General features: G+C 54.1%; 1 long non-coding RNA gene across 1 annotated transcript; it reads left to right on the top strand.

Moving 5' to 3' along the window:
- Positions 1 to 4388, top strand: LOC141969588 (uncharacterized). Its single transcript, XR_012635075.1, has 3 exons — positions 1 to 2570; positions 3656 to 3763; positions 3945 to 4388. It is a non-coding gene; the product is annotated as an uncharacterized LOC141969588 (long non-coding RNA).
- The last annotated feature ends 8778 nt before the right edge of the window (positions 4389 to 13166 follow it).

The raw sequence follows: 13166 nt of genomic DNA, 5'->3' as shown, positions 1-13166 counted from the left end.
CACAGCAGCCCCCAGCCCTGTCCAGCCACCCCCCAGCCCAGCAGCTGCAGCTTTGGAGAGTGGACAGCCCCACTGTGTCACCGCAGTCGGGAACAAACCTCTCAACACCAGCGCAGCGTTCAGAAGCAGGCATTCCTTTATTCGGCGCTGGGTGCGTGGCGGGTCACGCACACACTGAAACAAAAGGTCATCCTTGATGTACCTTAAAGACATGAATGTTCATCCGGTTTTGGAGAAGTCTCCACCTTTTTGCCTATCTGCTGCGTTTCCATAATGCTGGCGTTGCAAACCTACACTACGCGTGCGCGGGGATATCGGGTGGTCGTTTGGGGAGCTACCCCCCTACTCCTTTTCCCTTTTATGGTCACGAGTCTTTTGGGGACGATTTCTTCTCCTTGGATGTTTCCCAGCTCTGTTGTCTGGCCGAGCTGTTCTTTCTTACGCGCCTTGTTTCAGCAGCTCTGCCAGGATGTGTGTCAAGCTGAGGATATCTTCTCTGTAGACTTGAGTCGCTCAGGCCTCCTTGCTCCATACGAAGTTCGACGTTGTTTGGTAAAACATTTTCTCAACCACTGCAACCCTTTGGGAAGGAGCTCCTGAAAACCTTCCCCGTGCTGGAGAGCCGCAGGAGCGTGGGGAACAAGCTGCACAGCTCAGAGCTGAGAGCCGCGGTGCAGCAGCCCTCCATCACGCTTGCCGCCTGTTGCCCTCAGCTGGGAAAAAAAGATGCTCTTGCCAGAGCGTCTCCTCTCCAACGTGCCCCTGCCCCAGGGCTGTGGCTGCGGGGGAGAGGCCGCACTGTGACGTCACAGAGCCCTGCGGTGCCACGCCGGGGTGTGCAGTGCTGTGCCCGGGCACCACATCAGACGTGCCAGCAGCGGCAGCAGCGGTAGCAGCGGCAGTGACGTGGTGCGGGTGCAGGTGCAGGTGAAGGGGACCATGACTCCCACGCTCATCCTCCTCCTGCTTCTGGTGGCCCTGCGAGCCCAGGGGGCCGGGGCCGCTCCGTGGTGAGCGCGGGCATTAGGTAGGTGGGCAGGTGAGGGCCAGCGCCCAGCCCTGGCAGCGTGGGGCAGCACCCACTGCACCTCGGGCTGACAGCGCGGCTGGGGTGGTGGCGGGGCAGAGCCGGGAGAGCCGCGGGGCCGGGCTGGGCCGGGCCAGCTGTGTCCAGCTCCACGGGCAGCGGGAGGCAGAGCCCAGGTCGCCATGGGACACACAGCCCCAGCCCACAGCCCGGGGCACAGACGGGGCAGCACTGGGGCAGCCTCTGGGCTCTTCTCCACCAGACACGGGAACAATAACGTTTTCACGGGGGCGCCTTTTCCGCCCAGAAACCACGTGCCAGGGAGAAATCCCCAGGGGCCGTACGTTTGTCCGTCCGGTGCTTGAGGGCTCTTGCACAGGGCCTGGAAACCGTATTTTGAAAGCCTCCGGGTGCAGCTCCCAGGTCACCCCGGCCCCTCTGCACCTCTGGAAATCTCCCCCCATGTCTGGGCCCCAGGGCATTACCTGACCCCCTGCAGTCGCTGCAGGTCACTGGGAAAGGAGCTCACAACCTCTAATGGGAACGTGCTTGCTTACAGCTGTGCCCGAAGCCAGTGGCCACTCGACGGCTCAGCCGGCTCTAGTGAGGGAGGATCAGGGCCATCCCACAGGTACGTCCCTTGAATGAGTGAGCACTCGGGTTTTAATACTCCGTTTGTGTGAAATTTCACTTAACATTCTCTCGGCCCACGCTCAGCCGTGCGGAAGAGGAGCAGAGAGGGACTGGATGCTGTGAGCACTCTGCCTTGCCAAGGAGCTCAGAGCTGGTGTGCACTCCAGGGGGTCCTTGCTCCCAACGCCTCTGTGCATGTTTGGTTTTCCATCCGCCTGCTCCAGGCACCCAGTACCTGTCTGCACAGCGCTCCTGATGGAGGGGGGAGACGAGTGCCACGGAGCACTCCCGTGTGGGAACTGCCTTCACGGCCATTCAGCCCTGCAGAGGTGTATAGAAATAGGTCCTGGGAGCTTCTCTGTTCTGTCTGTTCACAGAGGTGTCTGGAGGCGATGGCTCTGCAGCTTCCCAGCTGCGATCCAGGGCAGAAGCTCAGGGAGATCGCACGGGTACGTCACGGCTTTGAACTTCCTTGGAGAGCTGCCGGCTCAAAGCCCCGATGTGAGCGAGGCGTCTCTGGTGGCTGTGAGAACGTGGGCCTGCACTGTGTGTGCAGTGTCCTTGCGTGATCCACTTGTATGTTCTGCTGCTCGGTCATGACGGTGCCTGATGGGAATTCTTGTGGGTGTTTGGTTGCAGATGTGGGTACAGGGAGGGCTCTGCCAGCTCGTCGTGCGGATCCTGCGCTGGAGCTTCGCTGGCGTCGCAGGCGTGAGTAGTCAGCCTTGACTGACTTGGTAGACGTAGCACTCGTTTCCAGGATTGTATTGGTGAGAAATTTAACTCTGGACTTTCTGTTCAGGTCCTCAAAGAGCAAAGGATAATGCTGAAGTGGGACAACCCTCGCAGCGGTACTCAGAAGTCCTCCAGGAAATCCTGAAGGAGCTGGAACGGGCCGTGCCAGCCCAGGGTGGGTGTCTGTCCCTGTTAAGCAGAAGCCTTGGCAAGCTGGTTTTAGACGCGTGGAGGGACAAGGCGTAGCCTGCACAGTCGGAAGGGGCCGCCCAGAGCCTCCCTGCGGCCACGCTCAGTTTCGGGCCTTGCGGGCGCTGTCGAGCTGCAGAGAGGGTCGAGTCTCTGCTGGCAGTTGGGGTTCCAGCCGAGCCCCAGGAACCGCTGCTGCCCCAGTTACAGCCTTACTGGGGCCAGAGCTGTTCTGGGCAGACGGTGGTGTCCAGCTGGCCGGAGCTGGTGGTGCTCACGCCTTGAGTGCGGGAGGGACATGTTGAGGAGCTGGTGGCTGCTCAGTGCTGAGGGGGCAGCACCCTGCCAGTGGCCGACGGGGAGAGCGCAGAGGATGCGCCGGCAGCTGGGGCTGGCTGAGAGCAGCAGACAGTGCCGGGGCTGCAGGCCTGCCCTGGCCAGGATGAGAGCAGCCCCAGCTTCAGAGTCCAGCGCCGTCGTTCTCCTTGATGTCTGAGGCCTCTCGGTGACGCCTCGGTGTCAGGGACGGGTGAAAGCTGGACACCCAGCCTCAGGCCGGACACCTGACCTGAAGGCAGCGAAAAGGAAGGGCTGTGAATTCCGTCTCGGGGCCTTTATCTCTCTGCTTCTAGCTGTGCTTTGGAAAACTGGCTGGTGGTTTTCCTCTAGTTTTGGGGGACGGTGGGAAGTGCTGCTCAGAAAAGCTCTTTCCCCAGCGCGACGGGCAACAGCATCTTCCTGTCCTCTCTGAAGGACGTAACCTGCCATCACCTTGCAGGTTGCCAAAAATGCACTAAGTGGCGTGTGAACAAGACCACATGCAGTCTCCTAGTCTCCGGGCAGGTCAGGATTTGCTGTCTACTGGTCAGCTGGAGAGGGTCTAGCGCTGAAAGTTTTCTCCATGAATGACACCTTGTTTGCACTGGTGACTAGGTGCACCCCCAAACGTCCAGGCCTTTTTTCTTGGCACTGTGAATGTCTTTTAAGAAGTACTGCCCTCGGAAGGCACCATGGTCCTGATGAGGAACGGTTACTTCTGCTTAATCTGACCTCCTTTCTTTCTTCCTAAAGGGAATGGCCGTGGTTCTGTGGAGAAGGAGGTGTTTGGGGAAGGAGGCCGCCAGGCGGTGCCAGCCTCTGCTGAAAGAACAGGGGCGGTTCAACCAGCGGGCGTGCCAGGTAATTGCTGTCCTTGGGTCACCCAGTGTCACACATCCAAAAAAGCCTGTCTGCAGGCTCTGCCCCCAGTGCCAAGGGGGGCACACCTTGTGTGACACGGCACACCCTGTCAGCAGCACAGCCCACCGCTCTTAGTGCAGAGCAAGGGTTTGAAAACCTCATCACTCTCCTCTCTCTGCAGGCGCCTCGACGAAGCTTCGAGATCCCAGCCTGGCAGCAGACGCCGTCCCTCGGCCCTGGAGAGCCGGACCGTCCACCTCGGCACCCCCGAGAGCTGGGACAGACACCAGCAGCCGCTGGAAAACTGTCCCGCTTACCACAGAGCCCCAGGGGCCGACTGTTCCTTTAGAATAAATTGATAAGGATAAACACAGACCAGGAGCGCACTTGTCCGCCTCTGACCAGCAGCAAACCCAGGAATTCACCCATTCTGGGCCGAAGTTCACCTCAGGGCATGAAGGTCAGCGAGGCTTGCCCAGCGCAGCCCCCCAGCCCCCCGACGCCACTCCTGGCCGTGGAGCAGCTCCGAAGGGCAGCACTGGGGAGCCCCTGAGCTGCGCCCCTGTATTGGGTCTGGCTGAACTGGAATCGGTTTTCCCCTATAGCAGCCCTCACGGTGCTGTGGTTTATGCTGGGAGCTGCAGGGTGTTGGCAGCACCCTGGTGTTGTGGCTGCTGCTGAGCAGTGCTTACACAGCACCAAGGTTCTTTCTGATATTTTCCCCAGTGGGACGGGGTGGGCAAGATCTTGGGAGGGGACACAGCCAGGACAGCTGACCCAAACCGACCAAAGGGATATTCCATACCATATGACGTCTGCTCAGTATAAAGCTGGGAGAAAGGAGGAAGGGGGTGGGGTCACCCTTGGTCCTCCGAGGCAGCTACTACGCGTATTGGAGCCCTGCTTCCTGAGAAGGCCTGACAGCGCCTCTCCATGGGAAGTAGAGAATAAATCTGTTTGCTTTCACTTCTGCGCGCGGACTTTTGCTTTGCTTTGCTTATATTAAAACTGCTTTCGTGTCACCCACAAGGGTTCGTTTATCTTCTTTCCCCTCTTTACCCTGTTGAGAAAACAAAGGGAAGGGGGGGGAAGTGATAGAGCGACTTGGTGGATACCTGGCATTTAGCCAGAGTCAAACCATCACAGTCTATTCTGGCGCCCAATGTGGGGCAAAACAACGGCAGTTTTATATTAAATGTGCTGTATCTATAGTAGTTATTAAGCAACAAGCTCTTGTGCTGGTCACGGGCTTGTTTATTGCGCTGCTTATCTTTATTTTGTTAAGCTCGGGAACATGCTGCAAGGAATCGGGAACATCATGAGTGGTTTTATTTCACAGGCTCCCGAGGTACTTAGTCATCCTTATGTTAGCTCATGGATACTCTTTATTAATGCTGTTCGCCTGTTGTGGGTTGTGTGGAGCTCGGTATGCTTTTGGTGTAAGAGAAGGCAAATTTTGAGTGAATCGGTGCCAAAATGTGCTCTGAGGCGGCCTGTTCCTGGGTGGCAGGGAGAGTGGAAGGAGTTGGGCAGATTCCTAGGACGGTTATCACCTCCTGTAGCCTGGGATCTCACCCCTGAACAGGCAAGCAACCCCACAAAATTGACACATCACCTGACAGAGGGGTGCCTTGCCTATCCCAATGAGTATCACCAACTTCTAGCGCTGTACCTGTGCTTACCGAGCTGCAGTTCAGCACTCCCAAAGGACTGTGGTTGACATGGGAACTCAAACAATAACAACAACAGCAGAGATTGCCCCAGTAGTAAAAAAGAAACAATGGACAAGGAGAACAACAGGCCCATACCCTCGATTAATAAGGGAGGAGAAAGAAGAGGAAGAAGCTGGTCCTTCAGCAAAGGAATCAGAAGAGGGAATAACAGAACTAAACAGGAGGCAGAAACTACCCGGTCCCTGATGTCATCAGAACTGCGAGATCTGCGGCAAGACTACTGCCGCCAGCCGGGTGAGCGGATCGCTGCCTGGCTGCTGCGATGCTGGGATAATGGGGCAGACGCTCAACAGCTGGAAGGTAAGGAAGCCCAACAGCTGGGTTCCCTTGCTAGAAATCGAGGAATTGAAAGGGGAATTGGAAAGGAGACAGCAATTTGCAGACTGTGGAGACGGCTCCTTTCAAGTGTTAAAGCAAGGTATCCTTTCAAGGAAGATCTTATGGACCACACCCCAGGGAAGTGGGCTACTGCAGATGAAGGTGTCCAGTACCTGAGAGAATTAGCAGTGATGGAAGTCATCTGTGGTGATCCAGATAACGATGAAGCCCCTAAAAATCCAGAGGATGTCCCATGCACACGGGCCATGTGGAGGAAGGTGATTAAAGGTGCGCCATCCTCGTATTCTGCCGCCTTGGCCACGATGCACTACCCCGAAATGGATGCAGGAGAAGGACTAAGATGTACGCCAACTGTGGAGGCAGTCTCTTCCTGGCTTCAGAACTTTGAAGAGAGTCTTGGTACCTCCTCATCTCTACGGGCGAGTGCCCTGGATGTTAGGAGCTCCCCAAGAAATCATTTCTCTTCTGTCCCAGTCAGGGGGAAAGGAAAGCCAAGGCGCATGACACGTGGCGAACTCTGGTTCTTCCTGCGCGACCAGGGGGAGGACATGAGGAAGTGGGATGGTCAACCCACCTTTAAGTTGGAAGCACGTGTACATGAATGGCGAGGAAAGACCCCTGCCAACAAGAAGACATCCAAGAAGGTTGTTAATGTAGCTGGTGTAAAACCACAAGGAAGTAACCATCGATCTCCCAGATACAGAAAGACTGAGATCACCTCCCTTGATCCTGAAGAAGGAACCTCCGGCCTGGCACGGCAAGAGTCAGACAGTGAAGACTGTGACCAAGACCGGGAATAGAGGGCCCCTGCCTCCAGCCAGGAGGAGGAAAGGGATGATCGGGTGTGTTGGACAGTGTGGATTCGATGCCCTGGCACATCAAATCCACAGAAGTACCAGGCTTGAATGGACACCGGGGCACAGTGTACACTAATGCCATCAAGTTATAGAGGGGCAGAACCTATCTGGATCTCAGGAGTGACAGGGGGCTGTCAAGAACTATCAGTACTGGAGGCCGAGGTTAGCTTGACTGGGGACAAGTGGGAAAAACATCCCATTGCAACTGGCCCAGAAGCCCCTTGCATCTTGAGCATTGACTATCTCAAGAGGGGATACTTCAAAGACCCAAAAGGATACCGATGGGCTTTTGGTGTGGCCAGTGTGAACACAGAGAAGGTAAAACAGTTGTCTAATCTGCCTGGCCTCTCAGAAGATCCTTTTGTTGTGGGACTGTTGCAAGTTGAAGAACAACAGGTGCCAATTGCTATGAGGACTGTGCACCGACGGCAGTATCGTACAATCCGAGACTCTCTGGCTCCCATCCAAGAATTGATTCGTCAACTGGAGAACCAAGGTGTCATCAGTAAGACACATTCGCCTTTTAATAGCCCAACATGGCCAGTGAGAAAGTCTGACGGAGGGTGGAGGTTAACAGTAAACTATCGTGGCCTGAATGAAGTGACGCCACCACTGAGTGCTGCTGTACCAGATACGTTAGAGCTCCAGTATGAACTGGAGTCAAAGGCAGCCAAGTGGTACGCCACAATTGACATTGCCAATGCATTCTTTTCAATTCCTTTGGCAGAAGAGTGCAGGCCACAGTTTGCTTTCACGTGGAGGGGTGTCCAGTATACCTGGAATCGACTGCCCCAGGGGTGGAAGCACAGCCCCACTATTTGTCACGGACTAATTCAAACTGCACTGGAAAAGGGTGATGCCCCTGAACATCTACAATACATTGATGACATCATTGTGTGGGGCAATGAGGCAGAAGAAGTGTTCAAGAAAGGACAAAGAGTAATTGAGATTCTTCTGAGAGCTGGGTTTGCCATAAAGAAAAGCAAGGTCAAGGGACCAGCATGAGAAATTCAGTTCTTGGGAACAAAATGGCAAGATGGACGCCGTCATGTGCCGTTGGATGTTGTCAACAAGATAGCAACTATGTCTCCACCGACCAACAAGAAGGAAACACGAGCTTTCCTAGGACTTGTGGGATTTTGGAGGATGCATATTCCAGGTTACAGTCAGCTTGTGAGCCCTCTCTATCAACTGACCCGAAAGAAGAACAATTTTCAGTGGGGTCCTGAGCAGCAACAAGCCTTTGAGCACATCAAACAGGAGATAGCTCGGGCAGTAGCTCTTGGGCCTGTTCAGACAGGACCAGCTGTGCAAAATATACTTCACACATCAACTGGGGAGCACGGACTCACATGGAGCCTCTGGCAGAAGATACCAGGTGAAACTCGAGGTCGACCATTAGGATTTTGGAGCCGGGGATATCGAGGATCAGAAGCCCACTACACTCCGACTGAAAAGGTGATAGTGGCAGCACATGAGGGGATTCGAGCTGCTTCAGAAGTTGTTGGTACAGAAGCACAGCTCCTCTTGGCACCACGGCTGCCTGTATTACATTGGATGTTCAAAGGAAACATCCCTTCCACACACCATGCAACCAGTGCTACCTGGAGTAAATGGGTAGCATTAATCACGCAACGGGCTCGACTGGGGAAACCCAACCATCCAGGGATCCTGGAAGAGATCATGGACTGGCCAGAAGGTAGAGATTTTGGAGCATTGCCTGAGGAGGTGGCTCGTGCCCAAGAGGCACCGCCATATAACGAGTTACCAGAAGATGAGAGGCGTTATGCTCTCTTTACTGATGGATCCTGTCGTGTGGTAGGAAGCCATCGGAAGTGGAAAGCTGCTGTGTGGAGTCCCACAAGACAAGTCGTTGAGGCCACTGAAGGAGAAGGAGAGTCAAGTCAGTTTGCAGAAGTAAAAGCGATCCAGCTAGCCCTAAAGATCGCTGAACGGGAGAAGTGGCCAGTACTATATCTCTACACGGACTTCTGGATGGTGGCTAACGCCCTGTGGGGGTGGCTACAGGAGTGGAAGAAGAGCAATTGGCAGCGCAGAGGTAAACCCATCTGGGCTGCTGCATTGTGGCAGGACATCGCTGCCCGAGTGTAAAACGTGGCTCTAAAGGTACGTCATGTAGATGCTCATGTGCCCAAAAGGCGTGCCACCAAAGAACATCAAAACAATGAGCAAGCAAACAGAGCTGCCAAAATTGAAGTAGCTCGGCTGGACCTGGACTGGGAGCGTAAGGGTGAGCTGTTTGTAGCTCGATGGGCCCATGAAACATCAGGGCATCTCGGGAGAGATGCAACGTACAGATGGGCTCGTGATGGAGGGGTGGACCTGACCATGGAGGCCATCTCACAGGTCACTCACGAATGTGAAACATGTGCTGCAATCAAGCGAGCCACACGAGTAAAGTCTCCCTGGAACAGAGGGCGATGGCTGAGTTTTCAATACGGTGAGGCCTGGCAGATTGACTCTATTGGACCACTGCCACGAACACGCCAAGGCAAGCGCTACATACTCACCATGGTAGAAGCAACTACGGGTTGGATTGAAACGTACCCTGTAAATCATGCCACTGCCCGAAATACCATCTTGGGTCTTGAAAGGCAAATTTTATGTCGGCATGGTACTCCTGAAAGAATCAAATCAGAGAACAGGGCCCATTTTCGAAATAATCTTATAAACTCCTGGGCAAAGAAACACGGCATTGAGTGGGTGTGTCACATCCCTTATTACCCACAAGCGTCTGGAAAGATTGAAAGATGTAATGGACTGTTGAAGACTATGATGAGAGCATGTTGGAAGCACGGGGTTATCAATTTAGCAGAAGCCACTTGGCTAATTAACACCAGAGGATCTGTTAACCGTCCTGGTCCTGCCCAAACAAACCCCCTTCATCCTGTGGGAGGAGATAAGGTCCCTGTAGCACACACAGGGAAATGGCTGGGGAAGGCAGTGCGGATTGCTCCTCCCTTGGGAAAAGGCAAGCCCACTCGTGGGATTGTCTTTGCTCAGGGACCTGGATGTACTTGGTGGGTAATGCGGGAGGGTGGGGCTACTCAGTGTGTGCCTCAAGGACATTTAACCTTGGGGGGAAAGTAATCTGTGGGATGAGTTGTATGTTGCAGGACGTGATGGAGGAAGTAGGAACGACGAAGAGTGAACCAGATACGTGCAATGACGACCCAAACCTAGCCGGTGCTGGAGTCCAACATCAAGCATACTTCTGTCCTGAGCATCTGTCTTGACAGATGGGAGCCAAGTCACTGAACATCTGAAGGAATGAAGAAAGCTTATGGAATGGATAAATGAATATTATGTGGGACTGGGCATAACGTAAATGGTATGGAATAAGAGGTGGAGACTGTACTGGGTCTGGCTGAGCTGGAATGGGTTTTCCCCTACATCAGCCCCACCGTGCTGTGGGTTATGCTGGGAGCTGCAGGGTGTTGGCAGCACCCTGGTGTTGTGGCTGCTGCTGAGCAGGGCTTACACAGCACCAAGGCTCCTTCCGACATTTCTCCCAGTGGGACGGGGTGGGCAAGATCTCTGGAGGGGACACAGCCAGGACAGCTGACCCCAGCTGACCCAAGGGATATTCCAGACCCTGTGACGTCTGCTCAGTTTAAAGCTGGGAGAAAGGAGGAAGGGGGTGGGGTCACCCTTGGTCCTCCGAGGCAACCACCCCGCATATGGGAGCCCCGATCCTGAGAAGGCCCCACATTGCCTGTCCATGGGAAGTAGAGAATAAATCTGTTTGCTTTTGCTTCCGCGTGCGGACCTTTGCTTTGCTTTGCTTATGTTAAAACTGCTTTTGTTTCACCCACAAGGGTTGGTCTGTCTTATTTTCTTTCCCTTCTTTGCCCTGTTTAAAAAACAAGAGGAAAAGGGGGGGGAAAGTGATAGAGCGACTTGGTGGGTACCTGGCATTTAGCCAAAGTCAAACCATCACACCAACAAATAAATTTTTGCATCCATCCTGTGCTAAGCTAATACGCCACAGGTCACCAAACCAAACCACTCCTGTGCCAGTCACTGTTTGGATTTGGGGAACCACGTTATCACAGTACTGCAGCCTAGTAACATTAACATACTCAACAGGTGCAACACTGGCCAACAAATCCAATTCTTGCAAAGGGAAAGAAATTGTTTGATTTAAATTCTCAATGACTGTCTTTTGCCAAGCTGTGTTAGGCATAGACGGCCAAACATAGATGATATTTGTGATGAAACAACCGTCATCGCTTTGATCGCTAGTCAGATTCACACTCTGTTGTTTCCAATATCCACCAAAATGAGTTTCATTTTCCCGCAACGGAGTGCCAATTAAACAGGTTCGAAAAGGATCATTGAAGTGCTAAGGCTTGGACAATAGGCCAAAGCCAGAGTTGACCTATAGATGAATCCTGTATATTTTATAACTGATAACCATTGTGCTAACAGGTATTATACTAAGTTATAATAAACCACCTATCCTGATGTAAAAGGTGGAAGTGTTGAAGCCTGAGCAACAGGCCCTGAACTGAAACTGCTAACTCGGAACGTAATCCTTAATGAAATATGCATGGAGGATGTAGCTACCTTGAATGTATCTTTCCCTTCCTTTGTATGGGAATAGAACAACCGAGTCACGGAGGCAGGTGTCTGTCCCCGAGACCTGATGTGAGATCTTGTGCATAATCCCATCAGATAAACAGAGAAACTCCCTGAGCTTCTTCCTTGAGCCCTGGCCAGGCTCTGGGGGGAACCTAATGTGAGATTGAAGCCAGGTATTTCCGTTTAAAACAAAGGTGCCAGCTATTCTGGCTTGCTGATTTTTGGGTCTATAAGGCTGGACCCGCTCACAGCGACTCTGGAAGCCTCAGCTACGGGTGCAGGCACCGCGTAGGATTTCCCACTTGGAGGGAAATGTTCTCCAAACCCTCGCTGTAACCGGGGCTGCCCAGCGCCTGCAGGGCTGGGTGATGGTAAAGTATGTGAGTGGTCATGTCTCTTTCTTAATCACTATTCTCTCTCTCTCAGGTAGTAATGATTTGATGCATTACCCTGTATTTTCCTATTTAAGTGCACTATTGTGTCTTTTCTCACTGTATGTTTTCTGTATTATTTTGTAATATTATTTAGTTATTTCTAGTAAAATATGCCTGCTCTTTTCACTCTGGTGTCTGAGTTTAATTGGTATCCCTGATCAGCAGACTCAAACAAAAATCCTTTATCCCAGATGTATTTGCCCATGTTACCCAAATATTTGTTCTAGCATAATGTCAAAAATTCCTTCACAAACTGTTACAAAACAAAATAAGATAGACATCACCCCCATTTCCCACGTTTGATGTATCGCCATGGTTTGGCCTCTTTTTGCCAGTCGTCCTTGTTCACCTGTCAGCTTCGAGGAATGTTTATTCCAGTGCCACAACTTCTGTCTACTCTCTTGTTATTCTGCCCAATTCACTGCAAAGCTAAGCAGGACCTGCCTTTCCTAAACCCATGCTGACTGGGCCTGAGCATCTGGTTGTCCTGCATGTGCTGTACGATGGTACTCAGGACGAGCTGCTCCATCAGCTTCCCAGGCACCAAAGTCAAGCTGACAGCCCTGTAATTTACTGGATCATCCTTCTGACCCTTCTTATGGATGGGCGTCACATTGGCCAGTCTCCAATCTGTTGGGACCTCCCCGGTCAGCCAGGACTGCTGGGAAACGATGGAAAGTGGCTTGGCGAGCACCCAGCCAGCTCCTTCAGCACCCTCGAGTGTATCCCATCTGGTCCCATAGACTTGTGAGTGTCTACATGATGCAGCAGGTCACTGACTGTCTCCTGGATTGCGGGGAGGTCATTCTCCCAGTCTCTGTCATCTGGCTGAGGAGGCTGGATTCCCTCAATACAGCTCAACATGCTGGGGGGGCTCCCGGGGGCTCTGGGGGTAGGGCTGCCCGGTGCCTGTGCCCAGGGGGGTCTGTGTCCTTCCCCCTCCCCTCCCCAGCTCTGACTTTACTCCTGGGCCTGCCCCGGCCGGGCCCAGCTCCAGCTGACCAGGAGCACACACGCCCGCCCCCCCGCCCCCCAGGCATCCAGCGGGCAGGAGAAACCCCGACACCTGCCCAAGGGCCCCAGGGGTGACCCCAGTACTGACCGCAGCCGGGCCGCAGCTGGAGCAAAGGCTGCAGCTCCCGAGACCAACATGGCCGCCGGTGAGCCCCGTGCCCGGGACTGCAGCTCCCAGCATGCCCCGGGAACCAACATGGCCGCCGGTGAGCCCCGTGCCCGGGACTGCAGCTCCCAGCATGCCCCGGGAACCAACATGGCCGCCGGTGAGCCCCGTGCCCGGGACTGCAGCTCCCAGCATGCCCCGGGGCACCCGTTCCCGCGGTCTGACCCTGCGCGGACACCGTCCCCCGGCCCGGCCCCGCCCCCCAGCCCCATGGCCGCCTCCCCGGGCTGCTGCGGCCGGTGGAGAAGGGGAGAG

This window comes from Athene noctua, chromosome 23 (assembly GCF_965140245.1).
Source record: "Athene noctua chromosome 23, bAthNoc1.hap1.1, whole genome shotgun sequence".
Classification (NCBI taxonomy): Eukaryota; Metazoa; Chordata; class Aves; order Strigiformes; family Strigidae; genus Athene; species Athene noctua.
This window is presented reverse-complemented; position numbering and strand designations above follow the sequence as displayed.